Source organism: Gorilla gorilla, chromosome Y (genome assembly GCF_029281585.2).
Source record: "Gorilla gorilla gorilla isolate KB3781 chromosome Y, NHGRI_mGorGor1-v2.1_pri, whole genome shotgun sequence".
NCBI lineage: Eukaryota > Metazoa > Chordata > Mammalia > Primates > Hominidae > Gorilla > Gorilla gorilla.
In genome coordinates, this window is record NC_073248.2 from 42,029,407 (window position 1) to 42,047,725 (window position 18,319).

General features: G+C 41.7%; 1 pseudogene; it reads left to right on the forward strand.

Moving 5' to 3' along the window:
* The first annotated feature begins 5,890 nt into the window (after positions 1-5,890).
* Positions 5,891-8,089, forward strand: LOC129530212 (tubulin beta-8 chain-like; annotated as a pseudogene).
* Positions 8,090-18,319: the final 10,230 nt, after the last annotated feature.

An 18,319-nucleotide genomic window follows, 5' to 3' on the forward strand; every position in this document is an offset into this window, starting at 1 on the left:
TAGAAATTGAAATGTGGCATTTAACAGTGGTAAGATCAGCTATGCCTGTTTAGTGACAACCTCTTTTATGACAACCCTCTGCAAACAATTAGCATTGAGATGGAGAACATGAGACTTTTTCTTAACAGTTTTATCTCATTTCTTAAGCATAAGGTCATCTTTGAAGAGCTGGTATAGGGCAGCTGTGCCCTACTTTCTAAACCCAGCATGTCACTTTTTCCCTGAAAGTGTGTCAGTTTTGTCATTGCAGTGTGAAAATGGACTAATACATCTCAATATACAAGTTACAGTCTTCCCATTTCCCCTGTTTGGCCTGACTCCTTGTTTTACAGCTTAATTTGTTTTCTCGATGAGAAACTAAATGGGAGGAAATACATTATACACAGGCTTCTCTGATGCTTGGTCAGGATAAAAAATCAAAATCGGCTTATATATGTTTGAAAGAGGAAAAGGCAAAATAGGGATGGCACATAATTGATTATCCTTTTAATGCAAGTGCCTCTTAATATTAGGCTTTTCTTAGCTGAGGCTGAACTCTTCATTGCCAGTCCAAGCACCCCATAAGAACACAGTCAGACTCCTTCCAGTTCTGGTGAGGTGTGCAACATGTTATTAATTCTTTCTAGTTTTCCAGGGTTATCTTGTGTCCAGTCATCATCTTCTCCCTGCCCTTCGAGTCCTGTCTTACATGCATACCGCAAAACACCCGAGCTTCATCAGAACAACATGCAGTGGAACCTCTTATCAGCTGACAAAGTTGAATCTTTGCCCTCTCTAGGAAGTTGGCAAATGGTGATAGTGACACTATATAGCTATATGTACCCTTTTCTATGTCTGAATCAGCCACATGCAAGGAAAAACTAAAACATCTTTCAGAGGTTCCAGAAAAATTCATAGAAAAATTTAAGAGGCTAACCTTGATGTATGATCTGACCAGGCAAGATTTGCATACATTTATGTTTACCTGCTGCATGATAGAAAAGCAGTGTATTGTGGGAGTGGCTAGAGCACATGCTAATAGGTATCAGCCTGCAACCAGGGACATGGCACCTATCAAGTAGGAGGCACAACAGTGCCTGAGCAGAACCCGAAAGAGAATTATGATCTAGGAAAGGGAAATGAATTAGGAAGAAAGTGGGATATATAGAGAAAAAAAATGATCATTTGACTCCTTGAAGGAATAAAAAAATGCATGATACAAATTTTTAATTTTTATAAAGTCTGTAAAATTACTCAGGGAGAAGATGAAAACCTAGTCTTATTACAAGGGTGGATAATTTAGACCTTGAGGAAGTACACTAACACTGACCCAGACTCCAAGAAGGGACAGGCATTGTGGCATTGCTAGGAGTTTATTTTATAACCCAGTCTGCTTCTGATATCGGCAGGAAGCCGCCAGAAGCAGCCTTAGGCTTCCAGACTCCCATGGATCAGCTTTTAGACTTGGCTTTTGCCAAGTGTTTTCCATCACAGGAATAGGGCAGAGAAAACAAAATAAAGCAAACCTCCCAAGAGGCCCAGTTTCTAGCTGCAGCCTTGTGCTCTCCACCCCTTCAGAGGCAACCCCCTTAACCCCTGGCCCTCACAGAGGAAGTGAGAAGGTAAAAGTCCCAGTCTGTGCCTCTGGGCCACTGTGCCTTGGATATAAATCAATGCGCCTTCTGTAAGAAGGTCGGCCACTGCTGAAGGAAATGCACTGTGCTTCCAAGGGAGCCGTCATCAGAGCCCAGCAGATCCAAAAGTGGTAGGTCCTGATACTTCCTGCCGCTGCTCTCATTGGACTATTAGCTATCGAGAGATGGAAGAGCCTCAGCCGACTCTTGAAGTGGCAGGTAGGATTAATAACTTCTTACTAGGTATGGGAACAGATGACTCCATCCTGATTCAATACAATTGTCTCCTGTCTTCTTACGATGGACAAGCCCAGAAACACTGCTTCTCTTATCTTCTAAGTTGTCCTCCAGGGCCTCTGTGTTTCTCACCTGCGTTTTTAGTACTGTCTGAATGCCTGACCTCTTACTGGGGAGAGGTCTATTGAATCAGGAGACCAAGTCATGGTCACATTCAAAGATCATAAAGCAGAGAAAGTGTTACTTTTGTTCCCGACCCCTCAGGGGAAAAAGAAGTTAAGAATGAGCTGTCACATTTACCACCTGAAGTGTTGTCTCAAGTAAATCCTGAGGTTTGGGCCCCACAGGCTCTGGGAAATGCACTAAACACCTCCCCCATTCAAATCCAACTTCAGCCTAGTGCTCCTCGCCCTCAGAAGAGACAATACATTTTAAGGCAAGAAGCATGAGGGGAAATTCAAACCCTTATTGCCATATGAGTTATTAAGGCCATGAGAGTCTCCTTACAATACTTGCATGTTACCAGACGAAAGGCCTAATGGAAAGTACAGATGTGTCAGAAACCTTACAGCATTAATAAATGCAGTTGTCTCCATACACCTCATTGTCCCCAATACTTACCCAAGTCCCAGGGGATGTAAGATGGTTTACATTCTTAAACCTGGAAGATGCATTTTTCTACATTTCAGTGCATCCAGTTTCACAATATGTTTGCCTTTGAATGGACTGATCCATGTATGCATTCAGCCTCAAAACTAACCTGGACAGTCATCTCTGAATGGTTCTGGGATAGCCCCCACTTATTAGAAAATGCTCTAGCTAAGGACTTAAGAAATCTACAATTGGAAAGGGACGTAATTATCCAGTATGTAGGTGACTTGCTCATTGCTAGCCCAACTAAAGAAGACTCAAATAATAATACTGTTAAATTGGTAAATTTCCTGGGAACTTGCACATGTAGGGTATCATGATACAGGCCTCAGATTTTGACTGAAAGACTTAAATATTTGGAATCTGTCTTAAGCTTTGGAACTGACCAACATCCCTAGAAGATAAAAAAGTTATTTTAGTCATCTGAGGGTCCCAGTCCCAGTCCAAGAAGTGACTGTGGGCTTTTTTAGGAGATAGCTGGGTATTGCTGCTTATTGGTGCCCAGAACTGGACATGTAGCCAACCCTTTCTATGATACACTAAAGGGAAAGATTTAGAACTTCAAGCAAATCTTCAATACTCTTAAGGAGAAATTGGGCTCTGCTGCAGCTGTGGAAGTCCCCAAGTTGGATCAACCATTTTTTCTTTATGTGGCCAAAAAGCAAGGCATAGGCCTTCGGTAATCTTGTCACAAAACTGGGGAATATTCCAAGGCCTAATTTTCTAAGCAGATAGACCAGTTGACCTCAGGGTGGCCTTGAAGTCTTAGAGATATTGCTGCTACAACTTTTCTAATAGGCAAAACTAATAAACTAACATTAGGAGAGCACCTACAGGTTTTTGACCCCACATGAAGGTAAGGTCTTCCTAGAAGGTAAATGACACCAGTGGATAATAGGAGAATATTTATGAAGGTATTAGGCCTAATTGCTAGACACTCCAGACATAACTCTTAAAGCCTGCCAAACCGTAAACACAGCTACTTATCTGCCAGAGTCCACAGGTGCTCCCAGCCTTTCTGGCATACAGGTTGTATCAGTGTATTCTCATGCTACTAATAAACACATATCTGAGGCTGGGTAATTTATAAAGAAAAGAGGTTTCATTGACTCACAGTTCTACATGATTGTGGAGGCCTCACACTCACGGCAGAAGGCAAATGAGGAGCAAAGTCACATCTCTTACATGGCAGCAGGCAAAAGAGATTGTGTAGGGAAACTCCCTTTTATAAAGCCACCAGCTGTAATCCCATTATTTTGGGAGGCCAAGGTAGTGGATCACCTGAGGTCAGGAGTTTGAGACCAGCCTGGCCAACATGGTGAAACTACAAAAATTACCCAGGCATGGTGGTGGGCACCTGTAATCTCAGCTACTCAGGAGGCTGAGACAGGAGAATAGCTGGAACCCAGGAGTCAGAAGTTGCAGTGAGCCGAGATCATGCTATTGCATTCTAGCCTGGGCAACAAAGAAAGACTATGTCTCAAAAATAAATTAATTAATTAATTAATTAAACCATTAGATCTCATGAGGCTTATTTGCTGTCACGAGAACAGCATGGGAAAGACCCATCCCCCAATTCAATTACCTCCCCTTGGTTCACTCCCATGATATATGGGAGTTATGGGAAATACAATTCAAGGTAAGATTTGACTGGGGGCACGGCCAAAGCATGTCACAGGTTATAAAACAAATTTATTCTAGGAGGCCAGACTTAAGAGGGATGAGGCCCTTGACCATCCCAAGGAAGAGTTGTTAACCGGTGCAAGTTCTTTTATGCATCAGGAAAACAGAAGAGCTAGATATACTCATTAGCACAAGAGAATCAAGGCACAAGCATTGCTACCCTCTACCTCAGCTCAGAAAGCTGGGTTAATTGAACTTACTAGGCCCCAGCATTTGGAAAAGGATTTAAAAGTTAACATTTACACTGATTCCAAGTATGATTATTTAGTGCTTCATGCTTATGCTGCAATTTGGAATGGGTAGGGACTCCTGATCCCCAAGGGCTTTTCCATAGAACATCATTCAGATTTTTAGCTTGTTAGAATGCTGCTTTGCTGCCAAAACTGTCTATAATTAATTGCAGAAGACATCAAAAGAGAGACTGACCATGTAAAAGCTAATGCTCTTGTAGATGCTGTAGCCAAGGCCCCTGCACTGAAAGGGCCAATTAAGCTATGGGCATGCTGGTCAGCATACATAGAACTGGGTCAGAATACTCTGAAGAAGTACAAAAATGGGCCAGGGATTGCAGTTCAGTCCAGGGCCCCCCCTGGCTGGCTGAATGATGGTAATAAATTACTAATACCAGGTACCAAACTTAGGAATGTAATTCAGCACTTTCATGATTCTTTTCACCCTAGAAGGGATTCTTTCTTTCTGTTAATGTCTCATTTGTTTATAGGGGTAAATCTTTTCAAGACAATAAAACAGGTGACTCGGCCCTGTGAGCTCTGTGCCTGACATGACTCAAATGGCCAGCAATTTTCTCCTTCTCCAGTTACACCTTTCCAACATTGAGGAATCTGTCCAGGTGAGAACTGGCAACTCTAGTTTACTCAGATGCCTTTCTGCAGGAGATTAAAATATTTACTAATGCTTACTGATACCTTCACTGGTTAGATCGAGGCATTCCCCACCCCATCTGAAAAGTGCTTACCAGAAGAAATAACTCCTCATTTTGGTAACCTAAAAGCCTGCAAAGGGACAATGGTCCATTTTCAGGTGTATCCCAACACCTATCCTCAGCTTTAGGAATCCAATATCACCTTCACTCTGCGTAGAGACCACAGTCCTCTGGAAAGGTGAAAGGGCTAATCCTACTCTAAATAAGACTCATGCTAAATCAGATGCCTATCTCTAACACCCATAGCTTACCGTGGGTTTGAACTGCTCCAAAGTAAAACTTATAACTAAGTCATGTTGAGTTAACATACGGAAGGCCTTTCATAACCACAGATCTCCTAATAGATGAAAAGACTCATCAATTACAAAAATATGTCATCAGTCTAGGATAGGTGCAAGGCACTCTGTGAATATTGAAATACGAGGCTTTCCCTCCCACATGGGAGGAAAATTCAGTTTCATGTCAGCTACGGATTTAATCTTACTAAAGATGTGGGAGGAAGTTCTCCAGCTGACCAGCTTTCCCCAATGTCGAAAGGACCACAGCAAGGCCACCTGAGGCCCCAACAGATGTTCAGCTCCAGGGGATTCACACTTGGGTACACCTGTGTGGAAGTAAAGCTGTTGCTTATTCTGGGGGCCAAATCCGAGGCTGAGGGAGGTGGGCGGCGGTCTGTTTAAACGTTGGCAGAGGGCGGGCTGGGTCGCTGCGCATCTGCTCTTCCTTCTCGCATTTCTCCAGCCGCCCAAATCCCGTCTTGGCCATGAGGGGGATTGCGCTCACGCAGACCCGGCAGTGCGGGAACCAGATCGGTGCCAAGGTTGGCATCCGGGGCTCTGAGGTCCCAGCTCTGGCCTGCTGGGTGGCCAGGGAAGATGTTGGCAGTGCCAGTAGCGGGGGCGGTGCCCCTGCATTGCGGCCCTTGGGCTCCCTGCCGGGGAAGCGGTGGAACTGGGAGGCTGATAAGGTGGCCAGGGTGGACCCCAGGGACATGGCAGCCTGGGGATGGGAGTGCGAATGAGGGTGGGGGTGGTAGAGGAGCTAGGAGAGGGGCTGGGGCGCTTCCACCTCCCTGGCCTCTGTGACTCAGCTCTGGCCTGTCTGACCCCACCAATCTCTTGTAGTTCTAGGGGGTGATCTCTGATGAACATCCCATTGACTCCCCTGGCACCTACCACGGGGAGAGCAACCTGCAGCTGGAGCGCATCAACGTGTACTACAACGAGGCCGGCGGTGAGAACCCAGTCCTTCTCCGATCGCCCTCTTGGGAACAGCGGCCCTCCCCTCGCTAATACCCTCCTGTCCCACTCAGGTGACTGGTACGTGCCCTGCGCCATGCTCGTGGACCTGGAGACGGGCACCATGGACTCTGTGCGCTCGGAGCCCTTCGGGTAGATCTTCAAGCAAGACAACTTCATCTTCGGTGAGCTGCAGATGAGGACTGGGGTGCGGCTCCTTAGCCAGGGCAGCTCATCTAGGAGTTCCCGATGGTCATCGCTGTGGTAACTGCGGAGCCAGGGCCCCTGAACATCCTCCTATCCTCGGAGTCGCTCAATCTGCCTCTCCTAAATGGCCTTTGGGAGGAAGGCCCGGGTGTCTCCTCAAGATGAGAAGCTACTGATGTAAACTCCCTGCAGGGAGCTGAGCTGGGGTCATGGCTACTGCCTTCCCTGAAAATGGGCAGGAGCCACCTACAGCGAGGTCTGTTAACATGTCTGAGGTTTGACTCCTGACTTAATTTCTAACAGGGGAGGCTGCTGTCCTGTAACTCTGGGGTAGGGGGTTTCATTTGCTCCACCTGCAAGATGAATGGTGCTTTCACCTCACATGTGACACTTGGTCCATTGTGCATTGTGGTGGTGACCACTGATGACCATACACCTGGCTATGAAGTGACTGACTGTACTGTCTTACAGGTCAGTGTGGGGCCGGAAACAAGGCCAAGGGGTACTATACAGAAGGTGCGGAGCTGATGGAGTCAGTGATGGACATTGTCAGAAAGGAGTGTGGGAGCTGTGAATGCCTGCAGGGTTTCCAGCTGACCCACTCCCTGGGTAGGGGGACTGGGTCTGGGATGGGTGCCCTTCACATTAGTAAGGTCTGGGAGGAGTATCCAGACAGGATCATAAACACATTCAGCATCCTGTCCTCGCCCAAGGTTTCAGACATTGGTGGAGCCCTACAATGCCACCCTCTCAGTCCACCAGCTCACAGAAAATGGGGATAAAACCTTTTACATAGATAATGAAGCTCTATATGACATCTATTCCAGAACGCTAAAACTGCCCACACCCACCTATGGTGACGTGAACCACCTGTTCTCTGCTACCATGACTGGGGTCACCACGTGCCAGCACTTCCCAGGTCAGCTGAATGCTGACTTGCAGAAGCTGGCTGTGAACATGGTCCCATTTCCCAGGCTGCATTTCTTCATACCTAGCTTTGCCCTGCTGTCTAGCCAGGGTAGCCAGCATTACCGGGCCCTGACCATGGCTGAGCTTACCCAGCAGATGTTTGATGCGAAGAATATGATGGCTGCCCCCATCATGGCCGCTACCTAATGTTGGTTGTCATTTTCAGGAGTTGCATGCCCGTAAGGGGGGTGGATGAACAAACGTTCAACATTCAAAATAAGAACAGCAGCTACGTTGCTAACTGGCTCCCCCAAAATGTAAAAACAACCATCTGTGACATCCCACGCCAGGGGCTAAAAATGTTGGCCACCTTCATGGGCAACAGCACGGCTATCCAGGAACTCTTCAAGCATGTCTCAGAACAGTTTACAACAAAGTTCAAGTGCAAGGTCTTCCTCCACTGGTACACAGGCGAGGGTATGGATGAGGTGGAGTTCACTGAGGCCAAGAGCAACATGAATGACCTAGTGTCTGAAACCTAGAAGTACCAGGATGCTACGGCTGAGAAGGAGGAGTTTGAGGAGTGTGCTGAGGAGGAGGTGGCCTAGAACTTTCCTTTTCTTGGGTAAAGGATGGAAACTATGTGGATCCTTTATTGTGTTCTGACAGCCCTGTGTCACTATGCAATTGTTCATTTGTGACTTCTCATCTTCTCCTGATGCATTTTAAAGCATTTTTATAGTATGCGATTTTGCCTACTAAAGTATTCTCATAACATCTGGTTTCACCTCTAACTTCTTTCTATAGGCTCTCTGGCTACTGCTGCTAGATGCGCTTAGTTGTTCCTGCAAGGCTGAAACTGTCTGGGCTTATCACATGCCCAGTAACAAGCATTCAGGTGGCTCCAGTAGGGGTAGGCATGGGCTGTGGGTGTGGCAGGCAGGCTTCACATGAGCTTATGAATGCCCTGGGACTTGGGCAGCTATGTGGTGAGAAATCTGTTCCTGAAGGAAATCCTTGGCTTATCCCGTGCATCAAACTTCCAGGGGAACTTTAAAGGTGGTCAGTGACCCTGGTGGACAATGTCTCAAAGTCCTACCTCAGGGTAGGAATGTGGTCAGACAGCTGGTTCTGAACCAGCATTGAAGGGTGGGAAAGCAGGACCCCAGCCACTCTATTACCATGATGGCCTGGGTGTGAACGTGTGGACTCATACTCTTAATTAGGTGGACATGCGTTATCTAGCAGGGACCGGTGGGCAGGAATCAAGCCCAGTGTCTGCTCACATGCACTGAATCCTGTGTAGAAGGCGATTAGGTCCTGGGGACCATAGATGGTGGTTGCTGGGCCTGTGTGGTCGGGGCAGTCTCTCCAAAGGCACAGATGGGGTTTCTGAACAGGACCTGGGGAGACAGGCAGATGCTCACAAGTGCTGCTTCCCCCAACTGTCAATCAGTGAGAAAAACAGCCGAGTGGAGGTCTTACCCAGTCTGAAGGGCTGATGCTCCCTGGAAAGGTGGTTAATGCACACTGTTGTCTGCTGTCTCTCTGTCCCCCACTCCAAAACTTCAGGGCAAAAATAATCCAAGATTGTCAGGATGAGACTAGTGAGGGTGGCACCTTTGGAGATAGGTCCTTTAGCCTGGTAGAGTCTCCTTCCCAGGCTTCTTGGGGAGACTGGACTTCAAAGCCTGCTTTGGGGAAGCTGTCAAGAGATGTGCTTATAAGCTGGGTGCTGGGCAGCATGCCAAGAGAGTGCTATTCTACCTAGCTCTTGTAGAATTTGTCAATGGCCTGTGTAATTACCTCTTGGTAATTTCCACCCCACCCTCATCACACAGCTAAAATGAAGCCAGCATAACCTGGGGGTGGACAGATGTACAGGTTCTACCGCAGGAACCCTGGGCATACCCACCTGCCTCAGGTGTGTCAGGGAAAACAGGTGAGGCCCCTTTCTTTTTGTTCACTGAATGTTTACAATGGCCTTTTGCAGCCAAATGGCAACAGGCAAGCAGGAGAGTGCCTCATCTTGAAGGAAGTGGCTCCTGAAAGCAGTTGGGTGGTGGCGGAGGTCCCCCATACTCCCTTAACCTGCTCTCAGAGCAGGAAAAGGGGCCCCTCTGACAGCCCTTCTCAGTGGCTCTCACTCTCTGAGGGGTGTCCTTGCCCACCCAGGTGTGCCCCCATCTGAAATGTCCTTGCATGGACCTGCTTTGAAAGGTTCAGCTGCAGCAACCACTGGAAACTGCCCACATCTAGTATCTCCACTGACAAGTGGGGTCAGATGTTCCTCCTGCAGTGGTACAGCTAGAGTTGCAGAGAGGGCAAGTCACTGCGGCAGTTCCCATCTGGGTCTGAATGGGGATCAGGCTTGGTACCCATGTATTTCCAATTACCTGGTTCCGTCTGGGGGCTTCATGGACAGGAATGGTGCTTTTCCAGGCCTCTTTTCCGTATGCCAGCTACAGGCCCAGATTTCCCAAGTATCTGGAACCCCGCTTCCAGGCTGGCAAGCATGGTGTGTTGTGCAGGAAGGACATCAAGTCTACAGGCCACAGAACCTGTCTGGGTATGTTCTCTAACCCTGGAGGCCTGTGATTGTTTATCTGTTTGGGTGAGAGTTGGCTTAGGAACTCAATATTGTTGTAGGACTTCAGAACACTATAGACAGGGGCCCAGGAGGGAGCAGGGGCTGGCAGCTAGCTAGTATAGTGGGGGTTGTACGGCTCAGTTTGGTCTTGCAGGGAATTCAGGGAGGCTTGGATTTGCTGAAGCTCTAGACAAGTTTGGGCTTGCATATGGAAACAGCATGGATCAGGGGTCCTTCTGCATGCTGGAGTCTGAGTAGTTGCACCCTGGTGAATCCATAAATGTTCCTCACCTGGAGCACAGCTGTGGATAGAAGCTGGGAGAGCTGTGGAGGGAAGAGGAGGAGGAGGCAGAGCGAGTCTCAGGGCAGCCACAGCAGTGACGCAGGACCTCTGCAAGTGAGATGCAGATCCAGCCTGTTAGCACTTACCAGCTGCTTGGCCGGTTGCAGATCACCTGGCCTCTGCTCACCAGTAAATGGGGGTTGCATTAGCACTTACCTTCTGGGACTTCTGCAGCTTGAAGTGGAAGCACACACCACAGGCTGAGAAAGTGCCTAACTGAGGCAAGCTTCTCCAAGAGCACCACATCAGATTAACATCCAACCTGTACAGGACACCATCAAATCTCCCCACCCCTCATTCCAACTGTAAGAAAAGGGAGTCTCTGTCCTAGGGGAACAAGCATGGGTATACTTATGCAGTGGGCAGATGGCCCAGAATGGGGAAAGACCCCTGGATGCACGCTGGTTTCGCCGACAATCTGTGGGTTGGGTTTGGCCTGGACCCCTGGACCCTAGGGTTCCAGTAACCCCTGCGTAGGACAGGACTGGGACGTGGGTGGGAGGGCTGAGCTTTGATGGAAGCCATTATTTGGCTTCATGTCAAGTGGTACAGGTGGTTGTTGGTGGCTCAGTTTTGCAGGACCTGGGTGATCACCCAAAGAGTGAAAATTGCCTTTTTATGAGAAATTGCCAAAATTGATGCAAGCTCATCTGTTGAAAAGGTGAGTAATGCTGACAGTTGGCTTCACCTGCCCCTTCCCCACAAGTAACTTGTGTTCAGGGGTGGGTTTGTTTCCTTCCCAGACTTTCCCCTTTGCAGGTAGCTGTGTGCATGTACTTTGGCATGTACACACACACTTTCCCTGGAGGGGTTACTTTTATTTTTTTTATTTGGGGGGATAACTAGTGAGGCAACCTGACACTTGCTTATCTTGTCTTTTCAGTGTGGAGTCCTCTATGGAGTGGGCATTGGGTACTTACTAGCTGGCCTCTGCCAGCTGTTTGGCTGCCCCACTTTCTGCCCTTCACAGACATGCTGGCCACCTGGTGTGACATTCGGTTGCTTTGCTTGTATCTAGTATGAGACAAGTGGATCAGGTGCATTATAAACTGAAAAAGCACACAACATGCAGAGGGAAAGAATAAATGACCATGTATGTACTGCTCTGCTAAAGTCCACATCACACAACTGAGATGACAAACATTGTTTTCACCTAACATTTGGGCCCTGAGAAAGGGCATTTATGTTTTACTTTTTATTTAAAACAGAGTTAGAAGAAATATTACCAGGCTTTCTTTTCCATTATCCCCAAATCCCACTTTACCCCCTCAAGTTTACCTACCTCTGAGGGAAAGAGGAGCTTGCCTGGTTAATGAGAGCCTGAAATAATTGAACCAGGTCACAGTGTAAAGGTCATACTGCTTCTGTCTCCTTGTGAATCACTTGCTCATCTCAGATATTTCATAGCTCCCTGTATAAAGGTAGATGTGTTATCCTCCTAGCCTGCTTTCTTGGTTTGATACACGCCTGAGAGCATATGAGAGCGCTTAAGGTCTAGGCTCATTGGAGGACTGTTCTGCCCACCCCATCTCATCTCTCCAGCTCAGCCTACATGCATGCATTCCCTCATCTGATTGCTGAGTAGGGGATGGGAGGTCTCACATTGACCTCAAGTTTCTGTGACTTTTTCCACATCTGTTTTCCAAGACAGCCTCTGCTGTGGGACTTTTAAGGAGATTTGTGAAGTCAGTATCTACTTTTCTTGTGTGGATGTTTTATAAAGTGGAGCCCTGGAGGGCAATAAATGTTAAAGGTACAACAAACCCCTAACCTATAAACATCTAAGCCTGGACCTTTTTTGGTGGTAAAATATACATAACATAAAACTTACTGTTTGTACCATGTTTAAATATACAGTTCAGTATATTCACAGTGTTGTAAAACCGTCTCCTTTATCCATATCTACAACTTCTCTATTGTCCTAAACTGAAAGACTATACCCATAAATAAGTCTTTGAATAGAAGACTGATGCACTTGACTCCATAAAAATTCAAACTTTCTATGAGAGAAAAACACTTCAAATGACTCGTAGACTGGAAATAGATCTGCAACATACATGACAGACAGAAAGCTAATTTAGGTAATACATATCCTAAATTATTAAAAGATTAGCAGTCAAATTGAAAAATGGACAAGGGATATAAAGAAACAGTTCAAAGAAACACAGATTTTTAAGTATTTGCTAATTTTTTACTGTGGTAAAATATGTGTAACAGAAAATTTAAGTACATTAAGTACCAATACATTGCTGTGTAACTATCACCGCTGTCCATTTTCAAACCTGTTTTGTCATCCCAAAGTGAAACTCTGTATCCACAGAACAATAGCTCCCAGTTTCCCTTCCCCCATCCCCTGGAAACCACATCCTACTTTCTGTGTCTATGAATTTAACTGCTGTAGGTTCATTATAAAAGTGAAAAACATAGAGTATTTGCATTTTTTGTTTTAATGTTTTCAAGGTTTATGTTGTAACATGTATTAGAATTTCTTTTTAACGCTGAATAAGATATCATTGTGTGTATTGCTCATATTTGCTTATCCATTCATCTGTAGCTGGACCTTTGGGCTTTTTCTACCCTTTGGCTATTGTGAATGCTGCTACAAACATGGGTGTGCAAATTGACACTTTCAGCTTTTTGGGGTATAAGCCCAGATGTGGAATTACTGGATCATATAGTGATTACTGTTTTCCACAGTGGCTGTGCCATTTTACTTTCCCACCGGCAGAGTGCAGGAGTCCTTACTTCTCCACATTCAGCATTTGCTGCTTTCTGGGGCTTTCTTGTTTGTTTTGGTTTGCTGCTGGTGGTTTTTTGATGGCAACTATACTTATATGTGTCAGGTGGTATTGCATTTTGTTTGGATTTACTTTTTTCTCATGATTACTGATGCTGAGCTCCTTATACTGTGCTTACTGGTCATTTGCATATCTTCTTTAAAGAAATGTGTATTTTGAAACCTTTGCTCATGTTTAAATTTGATTGTTTTGTTGTTGTTTCTGAGGTCTTTATATAGCGTGGATATTAATTACTTATGAAATACATAAACGTTGGAATATTTTCTCCCCCTCCATGAATTGTAATTTCAATCTATTGATTGTATCTTCAGATACACAAAAGCTTTTCACTTTGATGAAGCTATTTTTATGTATTGTTGTTTTTGTTGTTGTCTATGCTTTCACTGACATATCCAAAAAATTATTGTCAGATTCTATGTTATGAAACTGTTTTCCTATGTTTTTTTCTAAGGGTTTTATAGTTTTAGCTCTTACAATTAGATGTCTGGTCTATTTTAAATTAAGTTTTTTATGTGGTGCAAAGTAAGGGTAGAACTTCATTGTTTCTCATGTAAATATTCATTTGTTAAGGCCATTTTTAAAATACTGTCCTTTCCCTTTGAATAGTTTTGACTACCTTGTTAAAAATCATGACCATATTTTTTGGTTGTTTATTTCTATTGCATTGGTCTTTATGTCTGTCTCTATGCTGGTACAACATTGTCTTGGGTACTGAAGCATTGCAGTAAGTTTGAAAGCAGGAGGTGTTAGTCCTCTGACTGTTAGTTTTTAAGATTGATTTGGCTACTTGGGGTTTTTTGAGATCTCATCTGAATTTTAGAATAGGTTTTTCTATTTTTGCAAATATTGGAATTTTTATAGTGATTTTATTGAATTCATGGAAGACTATTGATAACAATGGCATCTTGACAAGGTTTTGTCTTCCAATCCATAAACATATGATATCTTTTCATTTATTTGTATCATCTTTAGTATTTTTCTGCAATGTTTATAGTTTTTGCTGTACAGGTTTTTCATTCCCTTGGTTAAGTTTCTGTCTAAGTATGTTATTGTTTTGATGCTATCATAAATGATACTGTTGTCTTGATTTCTTCTTCACATATTTATTGTTATTGCAGAAATACAACTAATTTTTGTGTGTTAATTTTGTACCCTGCAGTTTTGCTGAATTTTATTTATTGAGTCTGACAGTTTAACTCACAGAAACTAAAAGATTTGTAATATATAGGATTATGTCATCTGTGAACAGATAATTTTACTTTTTTAAAAAATTGGATTATCTTTTATTCTTTTACTTACATTTTTGTTTTAACTAACTAGAATATTCAGTGTTATATTAAATACAAGTAGTAAAAGCAGGTATCCTTGTTTCTGCTCTTAGGGTAAAAGCTTTCAGTCTTTCACCATAATGTTAGCTGTGTATGAGTGTGTGTGTGTGTTTTTTAATATAATGTTAGCTGTGTATGAGTGTGTGTGTGTTTTTAATATAACATATTAATGTTTCATTTCTTTTTATAGTTTATTAAGTATATTTTTATAATGAATGTGGGTTAAATTTTGACAAATTCTTTTCTTTGATTAAAATGATCACATGAGGGCTTTTTCCTACTTTATGTTAACGTGATATTACACTGATTTTCATGTGTTGGAACATACTTTTATTTCAGGAGTCAACTATACTCATTCATAGTTTGTCATCCTTTTAATGTACTGCTAAATTTGAATTACTGGTATTTTGTTGAGGATTTTTGAATCAGCATTTGTAAGGGATGTTTGTAGTTTTCTTACAGTGTCTTTTTCTGGCTTGGTGTCAGGGTAATTCTAGCCTCATAGAATAAGTTAGAAAATGTTACCTCCTGTTCAACGTTTCGAAAAAGCTTGAGAAAAACTGGTGTTAATTTTGCATTAAACGTTGGGTAGAATTCAACAGTGAGGCCATCTGGTCCAGGCTTTTCTTTGTTGCTGGGTTTATGATTACTGATGCAATTTTCTTGCTGAATCTCCTTGCTAAATAGCTTTATTCAACTTTTCTTATTCAGTCTTGGTAGGTTTTTTGTTTCTAGGAATTTGTTCATTTTATTTATGTTATTCAATTTTTAAGTGTACAGTTTCTTATGCTACCCTCTAACATTCTTTTTTACTCCAAAAGTTTGGTAGTAATGAACCCATTTTATTTTTGAGTTTTGTAATTTTACTATTCTTTTAATGTTAGTCAATCTAGTTAAAAGTTTGTCAGTTTTGTTGAATCTTTTCAGAGAACAAACTTGGTTATGTTGTTTTTTGATATTTTTCTATTCTCTCTTTCACTTATTTCTGCTTCTATCTTTATCATTTTTTATTTTGCTAGCTTTTAGTTTTTCCCTCTGTTTTTAGTTCATTAGGTATAAAGTTAAGTTGCTGATTAGATATGTTACTTTTGATAATCATTTGTCATTACAAATTTTTCTCTTATGCTCCTGTTTTTGAAGTATGTCTTAACTTCTGGTATTTCATATTTTTAATTTGTCTTCAGATATTTTCTGTTTTCTCTTGTGATTTCTTCCTTTATCCATCCTTGAGTGTTTAATACCTGTATTTTTAGAGATAAAATGTGTAACCTACAGAATTTTCTTGATTTGTTAGAATTTTATTTGTTGTAAATTTTATTTCAGAATTAAATGTGTGTATCAACATTTGTGATGTTCTCATAAACTTTGTAATACATGGAGATTCCTGGTCCATATATGCGAGCCTCTACATGAATATTATTTTGATGCATTTAACCTTCCATTTTAATATTCCAAATGTCTATATGAAATTGAGATCTTGGTTTCTGAGATGAAATCATAATAGGTGACTGAGAAATCCTTAAAAATTAAGACTGACTTAATTTTTAAGTTAAAATTAAGTTAAAGTGTACCTTAACTTGAAATTAAGTTAAAGTGTACCTTAACTTGAAATTAAGTTAAAGTGTACCTTAACTTGAAATTAAGTTAAAGTGTACCTTAACTTGAAATTAAGTTAAAGTGTACCTTAACTTGAAATTAAGTTAAAGTGTACCTTAACTTGAAATTAAGTTAAAGTGTACCTTAACTTGAAATTAAGTTAAAGTGTACCTTAACTTGAAATTAAGTTAAAGTGTACCTTAACTTGAAATTAAGTTAAAGTGTACCTTAACTTGAAATTAAGTTAAAGTGTACCTTAACTTGAAATTAAGTTAAAGTGTACCTTAACTTGAAATTAAGTTAAAGTGTACCTTAACTTGAAATTAAGTTAAAGTGTACCTTAACTTGAAATTAAGTTAAAGTGTACCTTAACTTGAAATTAAGTTAAAGTTTACCTTCAAGATTCAACCTGAATGAGTCACTCTGTAGTGCTGGTAATAGGAAATAAGTCTTTAATGCAATAAAAGCAAATTTCAGAGAATGGATTTTTCCCCCTAGTTGACATTGAAATTAAAAGCTATAAAAACATTTTATAGCTTAAGCTCTTTTTACTTTAGAATTCTAACTTTTCCTAGTTAAAACTTTTCTAAACAGATTCCTGTGTATTTGAAAGAAATAATTTTCTAGTTGAAATGCTTAAGCAGTTTTTAAGAAGTTAAAGCTGTTGTCTTTATTCTTGCCTTAAATCGTTTATTTAATATAACTACATTTTAAGAGTTTGATTGTTAAGTTTCTGTAAACTTTGGTTAAGAAACAGAAAGCATTACATGAGATTTTTGACATATGCTTTCAAGGAATCTCTTTTAAAAATGTTAAAGGTAGAACTGTTTAATTTAACATAAAATTGAATCTTTAATTATGTGTTTGGATAATTTGAAAAAGTATGTCTCACAGCATTTTTAGTGCCCAAGTATGATACATATTTTTCTTTAGTAATATGAGGATAATAATTGTAGTTACCATGAGGTAACTGCATGCCACATGACATGCAAAATACTTTATGTATCTTTATCTTCTAATCTTCAGAATTGTCTAATAAGTTTGGCAGTTTTATTATCTCCATTTTATAATCATGATTCTTGATTCATTATACAGCCTCATCATTTTCCTGGTTTGATTCCTTACGTATGTTTATGTTTATTCATGTGCTTTTATTTCTAATAAACATTTAGAAATTAGAAATTTGAAAACTGAGATTTAAAAGTGGAATAAATTGTCCATGGGACACCCAGCTACGAGACACAGAACCAGGATAAAATCTGGCATCTGTCTGACTCTGAAACCTGCAATGTTAAGCACTGTAATCCCAGAAAAACTTCCTCAATCATTCTACATGAATTAACATATCTGTCTCTTTCTTCTCTCATTCTTCATTTTTGTTCTTAGTACTCATTACAACTTGATGTGCACATGTAGATTTTTTTATAGAGATGGGGTCTTGCTCTGATAATCATACATGTATATTTTAAATTTGCTATCTTTCTCTCTTGCTGTTTCATTCATTGTTCTCCTAAAACAATTACAGGCGTTTGTATTGGTTTGTAGGTATTTGTTGATTCTTAAATAAATGAATGAAATTAATGTATTCTGTACACATCAGTGCATATATTATTAAAGCTGTTATAGATTTTATGTTTTCCTCTCTTTAAATTTTTCTTTCTATATTGCAGCAGTCCCCAATATTTTTGGCACTAGGGACTAGTTTCATGGAAGACAACTTATCCATGCACTGGGCAGAGGGATACTTTCAGGATGATTCAAGGACACTACATTTATTTCATACTTTATTATATTGCATTTTAATATATAATGAAATAATTATACAACTCACTGTAATGTAGAATGAGTGGGAGCCCTGAGCTTGTTTTCCTGAAACTAGTCAGTTCCATCAGACGGTGATGGGAGACAGTGACACTCAAAATGTGGTGCTTATTTATAGTCTACTTCATAGTTTTGTTTTGATTGCTGTCACTGCAAAACAAACAAAAAAAAAACCCTGCTTCACAAAGACAGGGTTTTGGAAATGGAAGCAGGAGTTTCAGTGATACTATAGACAAAGAAATGTCAATGTTCCTGTGGAGAACAGCAATGGCTTCACTATCCTTAAATTTTACATAACATTTGCTATTACTGGTTCTTCTCCTGCTCTTATTTTTTTCTGATATCTCTCCTCTTAAATGGTA